The 18,937-nt window shown below is 42.8% G+C and overlaps 1 protein-coding gene across 4 annotated transcripts in view; it reads right to left on the reverse strand.

Moving 5' to 3' along the window:
- Positions 1-18,656, reverse strand: part of MYO1B (myosin IB) — a 171,668-nt gene extending 153,012 nt beyond the window's left edge. For 2 of the 4 annotated variants that reach the window (XM_033112280.1, XM_033112279.1), the window contains exon 1: positions 18,427-18,655. The gene's annotated coding sequence lies outside the window, so the exon portion shown is untranslated. Of the gene's footprint in view, positions 1-1,599; positions 1,813-18,426 lie in introns of those variants that run through there. The other 2 variants (XM_033112276.1, XM_033112278.1) reach the window with 2 other exon arrangements.
- Positions 18,657-18,937: the final 281 nt, after the last annotated feature.

The following is an 18,937-nucleotide window of genomic DNA, read 5'->3' on the forward strand; positions in this document are numbered from 1 at the left end:
CCTAAGATCCTGTCCCAGCTTCCATCATGTTGATTCAACATGAAAAGCTCAACTCGGGAAAGACTGAATTCCTTCCTTTTGGGTGAGCATGCATCCTGGGTCTGGTTGTATAGAATGTTAAAAACAAAAAATGCCAGTCCCCAAGAATCTTTCCCAATGACATTTACTCAGAGGCAAAGGAAAGCAGCTCTCTTTATTCTGACCTCACCAGGGAAAAAAAATAATGTATTAAGGGTCTAACCATACAAAGCACTGACAGAAATGCACAGAATCCACAGGACGATCGAAAAGTAAAGGTACTGAGACACATGTGACCCTGTTTGCTGTGTGTTTACAACTACATGGTCAGTTGCAAAATGGCATTGGCTATTTTGATAAATTCATCCAGTTATGAAAGCAAAAAGGGATCTGGAATTACAAATGAAGAAACTCATAGAGGAAAAGATGAGAAAAATACGCATTACTCAACAGTGGATCTTCAGTAATGCCTTTCTACTTGTGGTTAAGAAAAATTCTTTAGAATAACAAAAATTCAGAAGCTTCCTCAAGCAGTCAGCCACTAAAATCAGGTCTAATACACTATGTAATCAGAGATGTTTACACATTTACATTAGGATTTTACGAATGTGTATTACTTGAGAATTGATCAAACAAAACTAGCTAAGATATTCACACAAAAAAATACTGATAACGTAAACTGAGAAGGCAACACGAGTTTGTCATTTAAAAAGAATTCTGAAAGAAAATAGCTAAAACACAGTGGGCTACTTCATTTACGCTGACGAAATCAACAATCATTAGAATTTGGAAGTATTTTTCTGGGTCACTTTTTGCCTAGTTTTTCTAATATTAGAAGCATTATTGAATTTAAAATCAAATGTACCATATCTTATGTAAGCTATACATATCTCTAAATATATTCTCAAGTATTTATGAAGAACTAAAAGACACACTATACAGCAAATCACTTATAAGGCATGCCATCGCTAAAAAAACCTTTTAAGTCACCGATTAAAATGTTTACAAAAATTTGTCTACCAAATTTAAATTTACAAATGTTAACTAAATTTGAATAATAATTCTGTTAATATCCAAAAGTTCTGTAGGCTACAGAGATTATTTCATATATTTATGTAAGGATATATACATACAAATGCTCCCCTTCTCACACACACACACACACACACACACACACACACACATTTTTTTCCCTTGAATAGAGTACACAACCTGTAAAAATCAATTTTTAAAGTTAATCAGTTTGACCATGTATAGAACCATACAATAAATTTTCCCAAGCGAAGTTTTAGTAAGAAATAAAATATTCAATAGTGAACTACACTGTATACGCCTGATGAAGAAAGTTCATTTCCGTCTACAAGTAGTTTACCAAAAACAAACAGGTTTTCAAAATACTACCTCATTACATTGTTAATCATCAAATTAAAAGGTATAAAAACTTAACATTTTTAATCCCACCCTTAATCATGTCTCTCAATCGGTCAGTAGGTAGAGATGGAGAGCGATATAAAAACTACAGCGATCTCTTTAAATGTCAGGATTATAAAGCCCCCTAGTTTAGAAATTAAAACTGCTTACCAACTTTTCTTCTCCACCGATTTAACTAGCACTTTAGCACTCGGTTCACGAGAAAGGGAGAGACAAACATTCGTTGTGACAGGGAGAACACACAAAGTACAACAAATATTTTGCACACAGATAAGAAGGGAAAAGTAGGTCAATATCCTGTGGCTAACTAGGGACGAGCGGCCTCAAGCTTCCACCCAGAAGTGTATTATATGATTAAGCACACTGTCCTGTTGTATTCACAGCCTACTGCTCTGACCTGTGAGCCTGGTATACACACAGGCACTGGGACAGGGAAGAATGCGAGATGCATCTACTGCTTCCCAGGCATTAGCAATCTAGCTGGGGACAGAAAGTACTTAAGAGCAATAAAACAAGCGCTCACATAGGCACGTGAGTCACCTCAAACAGAGGAACATAGAGACTGATGGTTATGTTTAAAGGTGAAACTATTATTAGGATGTGGCGGGATCAGAAAAGGATAGCCGAAGCGTTTGTGCAACGTGTCCTTGACGTTTTGAGGATGACGAGGAGGACGGGGTTAAGCAGGAAAGAACTTTACAGCAAGAAGCACAAAATACATTTAGAAGACAGTGATTAGGCAGAATGTAAGCTCTCTCACCCAAATGCAGAAAGATTGACAGTTTGGTTGGTTTTTCAAGAAGCCAGTTACAGTTGGAAGTCATTAAAAAAAAAAAAAACCCATACCTACACATAATTTTTAAAATTAAATCCTATAAACATACATTTGCCAATCTTTTGCTATAGTGCTGAGATCATTTCTTTGAGTACATGTCGTACCAGGGGTCTTTCATTTACAAACCATCCTCATGTCATCATCCTCCAAGTCTAATTTCTTTCCAGAACAGTGTGGTTGTAAAGACACCTGGGAAGCAACGTGGGATGGTCTGCATTATTCCCGACAAATGCTCATGCTCGATACGCCTCTCTCTGGAAAGATGACACAGCCTCGCCTTGCTGAATTCAGGCTCAGGGTCACATAGGCTTCGCAGCAGCCTTTCCCTCTAGTCGGGGATCAGCAGTGCTCCAGGGGGTGCTGCTCCATCTCTGTGTCCCCAGGTGAGGATGAGGGCGACTGGAAGCAGAGCCCCCACCTGACTACAATGGACACACAGTGTGGGTGCGGGATATCGCTTTGAGGCACTAAGATTCTCCGTTTTACACAGTCACAACTTACACTATCCTGAATGACTGACAATATTAGTGGGGATACGTTTATCTTATGATTCCCCAAATCCGTTCCAGTTTTCTCAGCCACTCCCTAAATGAAATGTCATCGTTTTTAGAAACTTACCATTATCGAGGAGTTTCCAAAACACTCCAATGAATTTTGATAGCGACAACAATGCTTTTTGCATATATATTCAAAGCCATTATATTAAATATAATAAGTACAACTGGCATGAACAGGTTTGGGAATAAACACAGTTGAGTCTGGATAAACATCTAGCTCCACTGGTAGGACCACAAGCTCAAGGGCACACTACAGGGTAGGGTAACTCCCTAACTCTGAGCATTTAGTGTCTTATGGGCATGAGCTGATCTATTTTGCACAGGAAAAGAACACGTCTGGAGGAGACTAAGAGCTGCACTGTTTTCTAAAGCTGTGAGCCTAGACAATTATAGGAGTGAATTAGTACTATCGTATTACCAGGTTAAAAATCTGGTTGGTTTTTCAAAACTATATCCAACTACCATATTTATTCTGTCCCAAATGTACAGTCAGAAGTGCTTAAGTCATTTAAGAAAGCACAAAAATAATACTGCAAACCCACAACCAGTCAAGAGTACAAGGTCACCACATGTCATTCCAATAAGCTGCTTCTTAAAGATAGAAAGAATAAACACGTAAGTTACTATTAAAAACTAAATTTGAGTTTCATACTTTAAAATTACATACCTCTTTAAAACTGTTGACAGACATAATGTTCCTCTCAAGGTTGCCCCGCAAAATCTGGGTGCTTCTATTTAAGGTAGCCAAACAGTAACTCTATCCGTCACTTATATACTTCCAGAAATCTGATAGTCAGCCTCTTCAATAAAAATATGAACTTCTATGGAGACATCATATTGATATACTTCCTCACACTGTTGTGAGAAACACCATGCAGGTACATATACACCAGAGACCCCAAAACAACCAACCATACTTTATAACAACTCACAAGTCGACCCCTGACCCTTTTACCAACTCCATGCATGTAAAGGCTCCCTCCTCAGCATCAAATAAAATAACCTCAACCTCTACATAGTTTTAACTCAAAAAACAAACAATAACCACCCCACACCTGGACGAAAAAGGCAGTGATACCATACCCGCCAAAATAATTCTGCCCCTGGACTCTACCAGGATAGCTAAGCATTCACAGTCTTACTTTAACCAACGTAGGCTCTTAAAAAGAAAGAAACCCAAAACCAAACTCTAGGGAGAAAAACAATTTGTGAAATAGGAAGTGAACTCAAATATAAATTTTACTGGACTGACCTAAATCATTGACCCCGCTGTGCTGTCTGTTTGTTAACTATGAGACGGGCAACCATGAGAACAGGATTACAAAACGGTTTCATCTTCTCATCAAATAAAATTCACTACATAGTTAATCTGACACAAATTTTATGCCAGGGAGAATGAATACGGTGTAACAGGAAATTGAGTCATAGTTGAAAGGGAGCTGAAGACGTGTAATAGGTAGAAGAAGTGATTCCAGGAAGAGAGGAGAGCCAAGGCCCAGACCCTACAGAACCTGGACGCCAGGAGACCAGGAGATGAGGGGTGAGACCAGAATAGCACCGATCACCAAAGCCAGGGGACACGTGTGTGACAGGAGGAACAGATGGTCAACAGTGTGGAGGATGAGGGAGCACGGGGCAAGGAGGAAACAGGTGGGTCATCAGGCTTAGAATCCATGTGGTGGGGGCTGAACTGTGCACCCCCCCAAATTCACTGTGCCCCCCAAAATTCGTATGTTGAAACTCTAACCCCCAGTATCTCAGAATGTGATTGCATTTGGAAAGGGCCGTCACAGAAGTGATTAAGTTCAAATGAAGCCGTCTCGGTGGGTCCCAATCCAACATGACCATCTGAAGACACAGCAAGAAGGTGGCCTACACCCCAAGAAGAGATGCCTCTGAAGAAAACAAACCTACCAATACCCTGACCTTGAACTTCCAGCCTCCAGAATCCTGAGGAAAGCAGTTTCTGTTGCGTAAGCCTCCCTGTGGGTGTGGCAGTGTTACGGCAGCCCTAGCTGACCGATACACCATCGACAACCCCTTCCAGCAACTACCTACTTCCGTCTTCCTCCACAGCTCGGGTTTCTGACAGAGCTTACCTTTGACAGTTGCCACCTTCCTAGGCACCCACAGTTCGCTCAGCACATGCCATCGAAACAGCCTCAAATAAAATGTCACCACCTGTTTGTTGCTCCCTGCGCTCCCTCCTTGAAACTCTCTCCTGCCCTGGCTTCCAAGGGGTCATTTCTTCCATATCCACTTCTCACTCCCATCACTTCTTATGTTCCTCAGCAGCTTTTCCTTCCTCCTCTCCTTGTCACAAAATAACACTTCCTGGCATTCTATTATCCACCTTCCTCTCTTCTCACTCAACCCTCTGGGCAACCCTAACCTAACAATACCCACAGCTCTGACCATTCCTGGATGCTGGCGGTTCCATCACTAAACTCAGGCCCTGGCTTGTCCCTCAGCTCCAGGCCCTGCATGTCAATGGTCTGCTGAGCCTCACCCACTGCCTGGAGGCCCCACATCCCAACCGGAACCAGTCCCTTTCAAGGAACCCTTCCCTTTCAAGGAACCCGTCCCCTTCAAGGAACCTGTCCCCTTCAAGCCTGGCTGTGCCAGCCATTCCCAACCACACTAGGGCCCGAAGCTTGGGAGTGATCCCAGGCTCCAACTTGCCCTGACCCACCAATCCAGGCACCATGTACACCCCCTGATCAAAGAGGGGTATATCAAAATGTTCACAACCATCTCTGGCCCAATCGCCTCCTTCTCGATATGTATTGTCAGAAAATCATCCAAAACCTGGAAAAGGTGGTATGTGCAAAAATGTTCATCCCAGTCTTATTAATAATAGCAAACTGGCAGAGGCAACCCAAACGCCCAATCATAAGGGATCTTTAGGGAAATTACAGAACTCAATGGAATAATACAGAACTATAAAATGTATTTCAAAAAGTATGCAGCAATATAGAAAATATATATATGCTGTGATTACAGTCATTTTAAACTATACATATAAAAAGCTTGGAAAGGAATATTCAAAAATGACTACAGTTGGTATTTTAAAGTAGTTGGCTCAAGAAGTGTCTTTTTCAGCTCCATTTTCCAAACTCTCTGTAATGTTCTTAAGAAGATTCTGTAGTACAAAATATCCAAAAGAGTTCTAGTAATCTTGGACTTTCTGAATTGTTTGGTTTTAGGATAAATGAGAAGCTTTACTACAGAATTCCCTTTAGCTGCCATTCCACCTGCATGCTACATCTGTTGCAACATCCAATGCAAACTCCTGTAAGTTTCCCTCTAAATCCTATCATATGTGGAGGCCTCAGCATGAGATCCTAAAAATTGATTAATTCTTTCAAGAAATCCAACCAGACACATAAACAGCTGCACGATTGTGGAACTAGGCTCCCAACATCTGCCGCGGTTATTAACTGTACTGGTAAGAAAAGAACAGCACGCACACGCTGCTGCCAAGAGCACAAGTGTAAAGCTGGAAGCGGAATCACAGAACGTGAAGCCGCCTCTATATCAAATGCATGATAGGCTCACGGACGGCTAGGTAAGGAAGGGCATTTTCTCCATCCAAGGAGGAGAGAAGTTGTCAACTGTGCCATCTAGAGTCCATGAAACGGTCTCTAGGTGACCTCTCGAGAATGTAAAATGGTACAAGTTTCCTTTAACATTTTACCAACTTTTTTTTTTGTCTGTTTTTTAAATTGGGGACAAATGACGAGTATTAAGATTGGGCTGACAATTGTACTATTATTTCTTCAACACTCATGCCCAACCCTTGGCATGTCTCAGCTAAACCCAACCCATTTCTCCTCCTCCACATACTGGTGTATGAAATGAAACAGGCAACATCCACAAATGTCATGCAAGGTCATGCTTACATCCGTGGGTCTATGATGAAACCTGGTAAGCTGCGTAGGGCACAGAACATCTGCAACCACTGCCTGGGTCAAAAGTGATGTATACGATATTTTACTGTGTATAATGGGTTCCCATGTATAATGCACACCCATGTTTTTGGCCCAAATGTTCAGGGGGAAAATTTTTTTTGTTTTAAATGTTTAGTTCAAATTTTTATTTGTTTCCATTTACGTACTTGTTTTTTGTATTAGAAAGGAATTTTAGCACTTATTTTTTAACACATTATGGTACAAGAAATTTTATGTAACAAATAATTACAGAACACAAGAACAGATACAAGGTACAAGAAATTTTATGTACTGGTAAATTTATGATATTTACCCAGCATAGAAGGCCAAGAACTCTTTGTTGTTGCAAGTTTGTTGTAAGTTTAACAAAACCGATTATGGTATTCCAGGGTATTATTTTGCATACAGATATCGTTATTGATTTCTACACTTTTAACTCATAAGCATAAATAAAATAATTAAAAACATTTATGTAAATACGGAATTAGTACTACCCATGCATAATGCACATCCTTATTTTTCCCTCACAAATTTGGGCAAAAAGTGTGCATTATACACGGCAAAATACGGTATATTGTTTCTAATTTAAAGAATTCCTACAGATGCATCCTTTTGAAAAGGAAATGCTAAATCCTAATTATACCCACTCTATAAACCCAGATTTTACTGTAATGGTACTAGACTTCCTTACAGCAGAGAAAGAACATTCATACTAAGTATTTGCTACGTTCAAATCAGGCATTTGTGATGGGAGATGTAAAACATTATAAATGGTGGAATAAGGTACAGGAAGGCATCACCTTATTTAAACCCCTCCACTAGATTTTATATTTAACTGTGAAATCTCATTGAAATTAGCAATATTCCTCAAGTATACGGCTCTTCTGCTGACACCAGGCAAGATCTCTGTCACACTTTCCTTGAAATCTGTGTCAGTATCATTTTGAGACTTACAGAATGCCACTGCTTACGAGTAAATTCCTATACATAAAACAAACTTAGCTGGAAAGTCCATTTCTCCACTCAGAATTATACAAGAGGAGGCGCATGAAAAGAAGGCTCACTGAACTTTTAAAAAAGTAATTAAAATCAACGGGCTTTTGAGGAAATGTGTCAGATTTGGCAAAGTTTTCTTTATAAAAACATACTTTGGTAATTTTCCAGAATTCTGGAAAAGTTTAAAAATTACGGCACATAACAAAATGGTACCAACACAGATAACCAACATAGAATATAGGGAAAGAGGAAAATTCAACTTCAGCATTCACTCAATCTTCCCTTCCTTTCAGCATCCCAATCTCCTACAATTCGTGGTGCTTTTAAGTGGTTACAAACCCCCAAAGTTTATTGAGTTAGTACGTCCGGTCATTCATTCATTCATTCATTCATTCATTTTAGGTGTGAGTAAATAAAAGGCAACTTAATTTATATTTTTGAAGGTGAAAGCTACATTTATTTTTACGATTAAAGATGAGAAATAAAATATTCTTCACTTTGAACTGTAGAAGTGTGTGCATCATTTCCGCACGACAGCAAGGAGAAAGATGGGGTATTGAAAGGAAGGGGTTTAAAGAGGGAGTGGAACAAGAGGAAACCAAAGGAGACTGAGGAGCAGGTGGCCAGGGGTCAACTCAGGGAGCTCAGAAAGAAACAAAAAGAGAAAATAATGATAGAAAAACAAACATTCAAAGAAAAAAAGAGTTTCACAATCACATCCCCACCCTCCAACTTTTTGGGTGTACGTCTGCTGAAGACTTTTAAATACTGTTGCATTTCTGCAACTATAAGCATAAAAGGGAAAGTACTCCACCTGTGAATGCAATTAGAGCAGGCAGATCCCAGGGGTCCCACTCTCTTCTGCCCCACTTTAGTGAACCACTTGGGCAACAGCCAGCTTGGCCTTTTTTCATAAGATTTTGTTATGTTTGTAACATAACCAGATTACAGAAAATGTGGAAAATAACAGGAGTAAAAGTAAAAGTCACCCCAATCTACTATACTAACACAATCATGGTTAACATTCCGATTTATTTCTTTGCCATCTTTCTTCCTACCTATTTTTTCAGGAGTAACTGGAGCCGCATACCAAGTCATAAATTATATGCACTGCTTAGATTTGAACAGATCTGAGCATCTGGCAGTGGGGAGGAAGAACCCCTAGACTATATTTTCAGGAAGGAATGGCAGCTACCATTTTGACACTGAGCGCTTGCACTGCACCTAACACGATCCTAGGCACTTACATGTTCACGCATTTAATCTCTACTACAGCCCAAAAAACAAGGCTGTTACCTGCATTTTGCAGATGAGAGACAGGAAGCAGAGCCAGATTAAGTTCCACGCCCAAGGTGATGGGCTACCAAGCAGAAGAGTCAAGTTTCAAAACCAGTACTTCCTCCAGAGCCCAGCCCATAACCATCAAACCACACTGCCTCCCAGGGAAGCAAGCACTTAACACCATGTAAGAGAGATCCAAGCTCAGATGCACTTGCCCCAGGTGCAAAGCCTTGACCAAAGAACAGTGATTCTAAGAGGACTGAGGTGTGTGTAACTCAAACCGGACCCCTCCACCCCTCTGGCCACACTCGAGCCCTCAGTGAGTGTCTGGAGAAGGTGCCACAGGGAGAAGGGAAAGAGCAATGAGGCAGTGGAAGAGCCAAAAGTGGCCTGGCTCAGGACCTCTCCAACAAAGGCAAAGGGGGCTTCTCCCGCCTGGGAGCAAGGCCCAGACCAATAGTGCAGAGGCCAGGACACTGATGTGTCCAGCAGCCGTCAGTACTCGGGGCAATGGCAGTACTCAGACAGCAGAGCAGGGATTAGGAGATGGGCAGTAGTCCTGTCCTGTTCAGGTCACACGATAGAGACAGCTCTCTTAACTCAGGCAGTTTCATTTGAGGAGGAAGGGGAACATACTGACCAAAAATAAATATTTTCATATATCATAACTTAAACACTTAAATACCAGTATTATAACGATTTACTAAGAAGTAATAACTTGATCTAAGTCATTGACAATTATTAAAATTTCCATCAGTCTAGCATTAAGAGCAGAGCCCCATCTCAGGGCTTCTGAGCCCGTTTTTCACTGTCTGAAAAGCTCTTCCACCCTTCTCTTCCTCTAGCACCAACTCATCCGTCAGGCAGCTTCATCAGTGTCCATTTCCTCAGGCAGGCCCTCCCTATGTCTCCTCTCCCCACCTTTCTTATTCTCACAGCCTCCTGTCCTTTTTCTTCATAGCAGCTATCATAATTCATAAATACATCATAAATATCTGTGCTAATTTCGGCAATGTTTCTCTACCCTCAATGCTCCATGAAAGCAGAAACCACATTAAAGACTCAGAGCCTACTACAGTGCCTGGCGTGTACTAGGCACCCGAACATTTGATGAGTGAAAAAAAATGAATGCATTAAAGAACTATAAGTCATCCGTCCTTACTTCTAAAAGTATTGCATATAATTTTAAAAGTGAAGTTAATTGTGACATCCATTACAGGTTTTTATTTCATGCTCTATTAGAAAAGCCACCCGAATTCAGGCTCCAGGAGCAAACACAAGTTTAAATGTGAACTTGATCAATTCTCCCAGAATTTCTATATAAATGCAGTGCAATTCCAAGAACACAAAATTTTAAAAACAAATACATACATACATACATACAAGCCATATGTTTGAAGAAATTTTTTGCAAGTTAATCTGGGTGAAGGGAGAGAGAAGAATGTGACACGCGTTGTGATGCTTCAACCGACAACAAATCTTGAAAATGGCCTTTTGTGTGAATTTCAGTAATTTAACTAGCATAGGTGTGCAAATGTTACAATATTTTGACTACTTCAAATAGTTTCTCTTTTTTTAAGTTGTGAAACTGTAAATGCTGTTTTGTAAGTTCAGAAGAGCAAGAATCTGGGTAAGACTGACAGAGAAGACGGGAACAAAACTGGGTTGTTAAAAGATGTGGAGGTGTGACAGGTGGAGATGGGTTTCCAGGATGAAAGAAAGATCCAGAACAAAGAGGTAAAAAAGCATACGACCTATTTGAGCATGAACTCACACAGAATACATATTCCCATAAAAAGTCAGTAAGGGACCTAGAAATAGTACAATGAAGTGACTCAGCAGTATGATCTACATAATTATCCCCCAAAAAGTAGTCGAATGGTCACATAAGTTGGGACATGTACATACTGTATCTCCCTCTTGGAGTCCCAGTACAGTCACAAACAAGAGGCCATGCAAAGTCCTTCTGCAATGAAACTTATTTAAAATATTATTTAATCAACACCTTCTTGCCCAAGCAAACCTTTTTTATATTAACATCTGTTAACTTTAAGGGTATTTCTGTTTTGTTTTGTTTTGTTTTCCAACCTACTAACTTTTAATGGAACCCACTTTGGGAAATGCTACATTCTAGTACCCAGCCCTGTAAAGGTCTGAACCAGAATAGAGGCTTAAGGATTTGAAAATAAAAGGCAACAACCAACCAAACACAGCAACTGACTGGATGGATATAAAGGTCACCGAAAATACAGAAGTAGGTGATGCTTCTGAAATAAAAACTGAAGATAATGATAGAAATATATTTCCCTGAAAAAAAGACCTGGTTGGACAATCAGCTCTAATGCGTCTTTTGGAGCAAAAATTAATATAAGACCCAGCCTTATTTTACTATAAGACCAGGTCTTATATAATACAATACAATACAATACAATATGATACCAGGTCTTATATTAATTTTTGCTCCAAAAGACGCATTAGAGCTGATTGTCCAGCTAGGTTTTATTTTCGGGAAAACAGGGTAGCACAACTAGTATAAACAGTGAAGTCAAAAGAGGATCAACTGTTAGATAATGAGCACCGAGTTTGGATTTAGATGGCTCTGGGGAGAGACAGTGAGACATTCCCCTAGAAAGAAAACTGAGCAAAAAGTTAAAGGCCTTGGGCCAAGTACCCAGATCCATCCGTCCAGTTAGCTTTATGACCCTGAGCAGCTCTCAAATACAGTGAAAGGGTTACAGCAGTGAACGTTATGGCTCTTTCACCCTGACACTCTACCATCCCAAAAAATGGGGCATTTGAAATCAAAATAACAATATAATCAAGTTCTACCTTTAAAGGTGTGAAATGAATAGAATATAGGATAAAAACAAACAATTCAAGAATTTGAATATATGAATTTAAATATATGTTTGACAGGTTTTTAAAAGATTGTGCCATTATGGATGTTTAAGAGATGCCCCGAAACCTATAAAGCTATCTCAAATCTAACTCTGGCCCTCTCCCCCAATGTCACAGAATACTAAGTATTCTGCTTCTGCAGAAAGCAGATTCCTGAGTCTGACCCAATGTGGCAGTTCATATATTTTTATGAACCCTTCTCAACACCCTGAAGATTTCAGGCAAGTGAGAACTTTTTCCTCGATGGCTCATCACATCAGGAGTAGATCAAAACTGTGTCATTCTGCTGTAACTGTAAGCAGAACATTAGAGGACTGAAAAATAACTAGCCATGCAAACTGGCATAAGCCCAACATTTACAAAAATGAAGCTTTTCCTAAAAGCATTTAGGCTGGACCATAACATGAATAAAACAGTGACGATCCTTTTGAAGCACTGTGAAGGGGAAAAAAATGATCAGCTTGGAACCGAGCATATTTGCAATCTGAACATTGTGAGTAGCACTTTGGGGTCTAATAATACGTAATTTAAAGGAACTAGCACTGAGAAAGGAGAGCTGTACACCGGAAGATGTAAGTGGGGCCAGCAGAAATTTTGCAATTAAGGTTTTGGGTTCTTTTTTCTCTTTTTTTTTTTTTTAAGTGTGTGAAGAACGCTTTTATGAAACCTGTGAAATGAGTAGGCAAATGATGTGCATGTGCGCACACACTGTAACAGTCAGTAATTAGCAGTCTGTTCCATTGTCCTTTCAATTAAGTTTTCTAGAATCTCTTTAAGGATATTGAAGGCTCATTTTTTAACAAAATTAAAAACTAGTAATGTACAGTTCTGAATTGTATTTTCATTTTAACACGGCAAAAGGAAGCCATCTGTGTAATTTCAAAGCATCTTGAGTCCACACATGACTGGTTGAAAAGTCCCGGGAAGACAGGGACCCAGGGACCAGGTCTCCTCTTGGCCTCTCAGTTATGAAGGAAAGCCCAGGCACCTGGTATTTTTAGAAGCTCAGAGTTATCTGATAAGCAAAGGAAGAATGTCAATTTTCACTCTTCTCCAGGCCTCAATTCCTCAAAGTGCCTATCTTGAAAGAGTATATAAATCCATACCAACTCCTTTCTTCTCTGCTTTGCCCAAAGTTTCATTTCCTATGTTCCAGCCCTGCAATGCCACTCACACCATTTCCGACACATACATCAGACTCTGAGCTCCAACTGGATGCCCTGCAGCATACCCCACTCGGGTGGACAGAAGACCGGAGATCACACAAACCCGGAAAATGCCCATGTGGCCATGTAATTCCTGCAGAGAAAGATGTGGCCAGAAGGAAAGAAAGACCACCTGGCAGGGCCTGGGTCCTAAGTCTCTCACTCGTAGGCCACATCTTCTTTCACCAAAGTCTCCCTCATCTGGGGGATGGGGAATAATGCAGGATGGGGGAGCCAAGAACAAGACCCAGAAAAGGAGGAGAAACTAAGAAGCACTTCAACCAACTCTCCCAACTCTGGACTAGCCAAGGACACCCCACAGAAACCCTGATTCTGGGTGACAAAGGAAGCCAGTCGGGAGGGAAGGCGACCGTCAGAGTAGGCTCTCCAACTCCTTAAAACGAATTCCTTAAAAGTGGTTCAAAGCCTCAGAGAACACTGCACCACGAGGCCGTGTGTTGTTCTGAAAGCACACAGACTTGGCCTTGATCTCTACCAACCATGGGGCAAGTTTCTCAATTCCCTCATCTACAGACATCTCCTACTGATTAAATGAAACAAGCTATGGAAAGTACCCCGGAAGTGGCCTGACACAATGCAAGCACCCAATACTTAATCGACAGTAGCATGAATGTCATATAAAATATGAATGATTCATTCTTTGGGGGCTTGCCATTTCTTGTCCCAGTGCAAATATGCCTGAAGTCTATGAACAGCCTTAGTGGGGCTGAATCTACAACCATGCTGAACACAGGATGAGGATGGAATGCTGGCAGGTGTGGAGGAAAGAAAGCAGATCACCAAGGATTTGCCATACGCCAGGACCAACCACATTATTCGACACCTTCTCCCACGGAATGGTCCTTTACACATCTTCAGGGTCTAAAGAAGGCTCCCTCCGTTCTCTCCTTGAGCATCAGAAACATGAGGATGATGCTCCGTAGCATCCCAACCAATCCAGCCATTAGAGACCTGACCCCTTCTACACCATCAAAGGTTGGCCATAATACAGCTGAGGATGAGGAAGGAGCGGGCACTGTGTTTGGTTTCTTCCCAGCCTCCTGCTTTTGTTTGGTTTCCGCTTTTGTCTCAGCAGCATGTGTTGGCGTGGCCTTAGTCACCACAGCTGTCACTTTCTTCATTTCAGCAACACCCACTCTCTGGACACACCAATCTGCCCTGCTCCATCGTTTGAAGCACATTTCCTTTATTGCTTTTTAATGTATTGACTGTGTGTGCTTAATAAAATATGAGCTGATGAAGAAGGTTCTGACAACTGAAAAGAAATCCATGAGAGGTTATGAGAGCACAATGCTGGTGAGCATCCTTCATCCTTCTCAGCGGGGAAGTTGGAAGGTGCTCCGTTAGACTCAGCAGACCATATGCCTGCATCCTCTCTATCCAATGGAGGGGACTTTTAATGATATGAGACAAACGTTACTGCACCTATACCACACCCTTGAAGACCCTAAATGGTGTCCTAGCCTGAAATAATTAAACAAGTAAAAGTAGAACTTCCAGTCTTCAAAGTCTTATCTTAGAAACAAACAAACAAAACAAAACAAAAAAAAACAATATTGACTTTTCCCTCTGCGCAGGAGCACTGTGAGAAATCCATAAACAATTAATGATGCCATGGGTTATAATCCATTCTGCCCCTGCACTTGATGGTCACTCTTGGGTCAGGTCAGAGCCTCCTGTCCAGCACCGCCCTCTATTCCACCCAAAGACGGGCACCCCTTCCATTCCATTTTCACGCTGACGCCCAAGCTCATTCACTACCCCTGTGGGGGAAGGATGAGCACAGCAATCCTGTGGAATGTGTGTTCCCACAGAGCTCAGAAATTTGATGATCTCAGAGGATATTATAAAGAAAGACCCTTGACACTTCCCTAAAAAAAGAATGTCTCCTGTAAAAGGCAACTGCCAGGACAAAAAGCATGTGCTGGGAAAATCTACAGCCTGCTGCTGTGTATGTTTCCAATTCTGCTGTCCCATTTCCTCTTTATAATCACATTCCTTCCCTTCTTATTTCTCTTCTAAAAAGACACTGGCATTAGGTCTCAGTAAAGAAGCAGTGTGGTGTTTTAATAAAGGCTGTAAGATAAAAAGAGCTAAATGAATTTCAACAAATACAAAATGCTTGAATACTATGTAAGATCTCCTCCATTCCACCACTTTTACATGTTTCCGAAAAAGAACTTATTTTTAAATGTTGGCAGCCTAATTTTTTAAAAATAAAATTTCATTCACATAAAGCTTATTCATACAGGCCATAAACAGCACAAAGCTTTTTGACAGTACAATTGGAGGAGTTGTGATATCACTAGTCTGGTCTCCCAAACCCATTTCAGAGGTTTTGAAAGAATCAATTGTGATAATATATGTGAAAGGGATTTGAAATCTGCAAAGTGTTAATCAAATAGGTAATCAAATCATTGTTATTCGTATTATTAAAAGATATCATACCGTACAGTGTATACTTGAAAGAGTATGTACCTTGGACTCAGAGATGGGAATTCAAATCTCACCTCCACCACTTTCTAGTTAGTTACCTACACAGGTAGGGTGTAAGAGGCACATTACTAAACGCCCCAGACCTCAGTTTCAACTGTAAAGTGGAGAGAAAATCCACTCTATCAGGTTTTAAGGATTCACAGAGTAATGTATATAAAACTCTTTGTACATAGTAAACACTACTGAATGATAGCAACAACTATTGTTAGGGCATTTAATTAAAATCCAAATGTCCAGCTATTGAAAACAGTAAAGGGGAGAGCAAGAGAGGAAAATCTCACCCAAAAGGAGGACAAATGCTAAACACATGGATCCTACCTACACTCTAAGGACCCTTTCTCAGCCAAACACCACGCCCAGCACCCACTCCTTCCCCACTGGGATCAGAAGCTCCTAGTTGCTTTGCATAACTGTGCAGCAACCAGAGAGAGTCAGCTTTTTAACTCCAGGCTTGACAAAGTGATGATTCATCCCATCCCATGAAGGGGATGCAGCCTGTAGCCAGCCTCATCACACAACAGGGCATCCATTGGACAGCCTGTAGCCAGAGACCAACTATTTAAGAGGATCCCACATCCATCTCTCTGATAGCAGTACCAGTCTTATCCTTTCCATTTGGTTAATGTATATATTCCAATGAGTACTTGGGAGGAATCCAATTATGCTATATTTTACAAAACAATTCACAACATAAATGAAGAGTCCATAATGGCAAGACAATAACCAAGAAGTCTCCCTCTGTTCACTGCCCATGGCACAATGTTTTGCCAGCTTGCTGGTTGGGCAACACCCCACCTCAACTTCACATCATAACGGCTCCTGAGGACAAGTTCCACTGCTTTTCAGCCTAGCCTGAAAATCTGACCACATCCCCCATGAAAAGGACAAACCCTCCAGCAGCAGCTTGCGCAGTTCTTTTCCATTACCATTTAGTGGGCAAGGAAACATTTTTTTCCCCCAGAGTAAGCACCTAATTTGCCTTCTAAGCTTAAGTGGCTTTCAGACTTGGTTCATCCAAAAATGAATGGGCAATGGGGTGGTTTAACCATGGGCCCTCAGGCTTGTCAAAGAGGCAGCCCTGGGTCATTTCCCAGCCCTGCCTGCAGCCAGACTACTATAACTGAATGTCTCCTCCTAAATTATCACCACAGTAATTCTAACCTTCAGTCCGACTTTGGATCCTTCCACCAGTGTCCCATAGGCACAAACCATGAATGCCTGGAAATGTCAGCCTCCTTCCAAAACAGTTTTGCTTGGAATACCCCATTCAAAAACGCTCTCATTCAGTCCACCCATGGCTCCCTCCCCAGGTCAGCCAATATTCCTGGGTTTCTTGATTCCAATCTAGGAAAGGGTCACTTAACAAATGCGCAGTATATTACATTTAATTCTACCTCCCCCTTAAAAAAATTCCAATTCACCAATATGGTAAGTGTTCACTTTCTTATTCCAGATGACACACACTGGGGGAGTGAAAACAAGCACAAAGCCCTGCCTCCTCAACTCAAAACCTAAGTTGGTGCATGTGTGGTGTATTTTCTGGGAAAGACTGTAAAAGGGATTTTCAATTCACTGTTACATAATCTGATTCATTTATTTAGCAGTGTCTAGTTTTCTGATGGTTTCTCCCCAAACATTCTTGAAAAACTGTTATACTATATTACAGTGGAGAAAATTATTTTGTCAAAATGGATTCTATAAAATTTGCCTCCTACCCATTCAAGCCAGTATCTATTAGCCACACACACAGATCCACAGGCAAGCACATACACACTTAACACCCTGATTCACACACACACACACACACACACACACACACACACACACACACAAGGTACTGTTCCGCTGTAACTAACAAGATTTGATTTCACCAAACTAACATTAGGCAGCACCAAGAACTCAGAGAAGCACACAACTTGTTGCAGCAATAAACGTTCAGCCGCAGCCTGAACAAAGCATTACAAATAAGCCCCAGAAACCCACACGGCCCTCGCACAAAATGTTGTGTGTTTGTAATCATCCCCTCCCGACTTCCCGGCCCCGGCACCCTCCAAGATTCCCGTTTCTAATCTGGTTCCCACTCCAGCCCCGCCCCCTCTCCTCCCCTTCCCTCTCGGGGACTGTGAATCAATCCCGTCCCGGACAGGAAACCAGACCCCGGCAACCCCCTCCGCAGCGGCGGAACAAAGGAGAGGAGCGCAGCTGCACGCGCAGGAAGCCCCATCGGGTCCTGGCCCCCTTCTCCCCCGCTGCTGCCGGGGCACGCCGCACCTGAACCCCACGCCCCATTGTTCTCCCTCCGCTTTCCTTCCCGGAGGAGGCTACCCCGTGTCCTTCCACAGAACCAGGGGGCCAGGAAACAGCTGTGGGCCAGAGAGATGGACGGGATGTGGGTGAACACGAGGAAGATCTGGATTTCACTTTGCCCACAGGTACGACGGAAATAGGGCAAAGTACGAGCAACTTAGTTTACCAGCCCTCTTCCCTCCCACCGTCCCCCGAAGCAACTGCGGACGCGACCACTCTGCGCGATCTCCAGCGTGCTCGGGTTCTCGCCGCAGCGCCGCCTCGCCCCGCGGAGAAAGCCGCAGACCCCGCAGACCCGAGTCCGGCGGGTAGTGGCCGGGCCACGGGGACCCCAGGCACAAAGGCGCGGGGCATATGCTTCACAGCCCCTAGAGGGCCGCGGCCGGACCCAGCGGGAAGGGCAGGGGAGAGAGGGAAGGCGCTCACGCTACCTTGCCGGGCAGCACTCAGCCGCCTCGTCGTTCTCCCTCTCCGGGGACGATCCGGGATGCGGGTCCTCCGCGAAGCTGCGGGGCTCCCGCGGCAGCTGCTCTGGGGAGGCTGCTGGGTGGGCGCTGTCCCACGGCTACCGTCCCTTTGCGCGCCTCGCGCTCCGGCACCACCTCTACGCGCCGCGGCTGGAGCTCCAGTGCGCGATCGGCTGCAGAGTGCTTGGCGACTGCGGAGTGCTTGGCTGCGGCGCGAGGCGCCGGGCCACTCCCCTCTCCCGGGAAGGCGGAGGGGCTGGCCGAGGGGCGGGGGCGGCGACCTCGCAGCCTGGGATTCGCCCCTCAGCGCGCCCGCAGGACCGGGAGCCACCGCCTCCCTACCAACTCACCTCCGGCTTCCCGGTGCTGGCTGCATAGCGCCCCCCGGTGAGGGCGGGCGGCAGCCTCCGCACCCGGGCAACCCTAAATGGGACAGAAATGGAAAAGAGAGAAGAGGCGGCCGTCCCAGCCCCCA

This window comes from Rhinolophus ferrumequinum, chromosome 8 (assembly GCF_004115265.2).
Source record: "Rhinolophus ferrumequinum isolate MPI-CBG mRhiFer1 chromosome 8, mRhiFer1_v1.p, whole genome shotgun sequence".
Lineage (NCBI taxonomy): Eukaryota > Metazoa > Chordata > Mammalia > Chiroptera > Rhinolophidae > Rhinolophus > Rhinolophus ferrumequinum.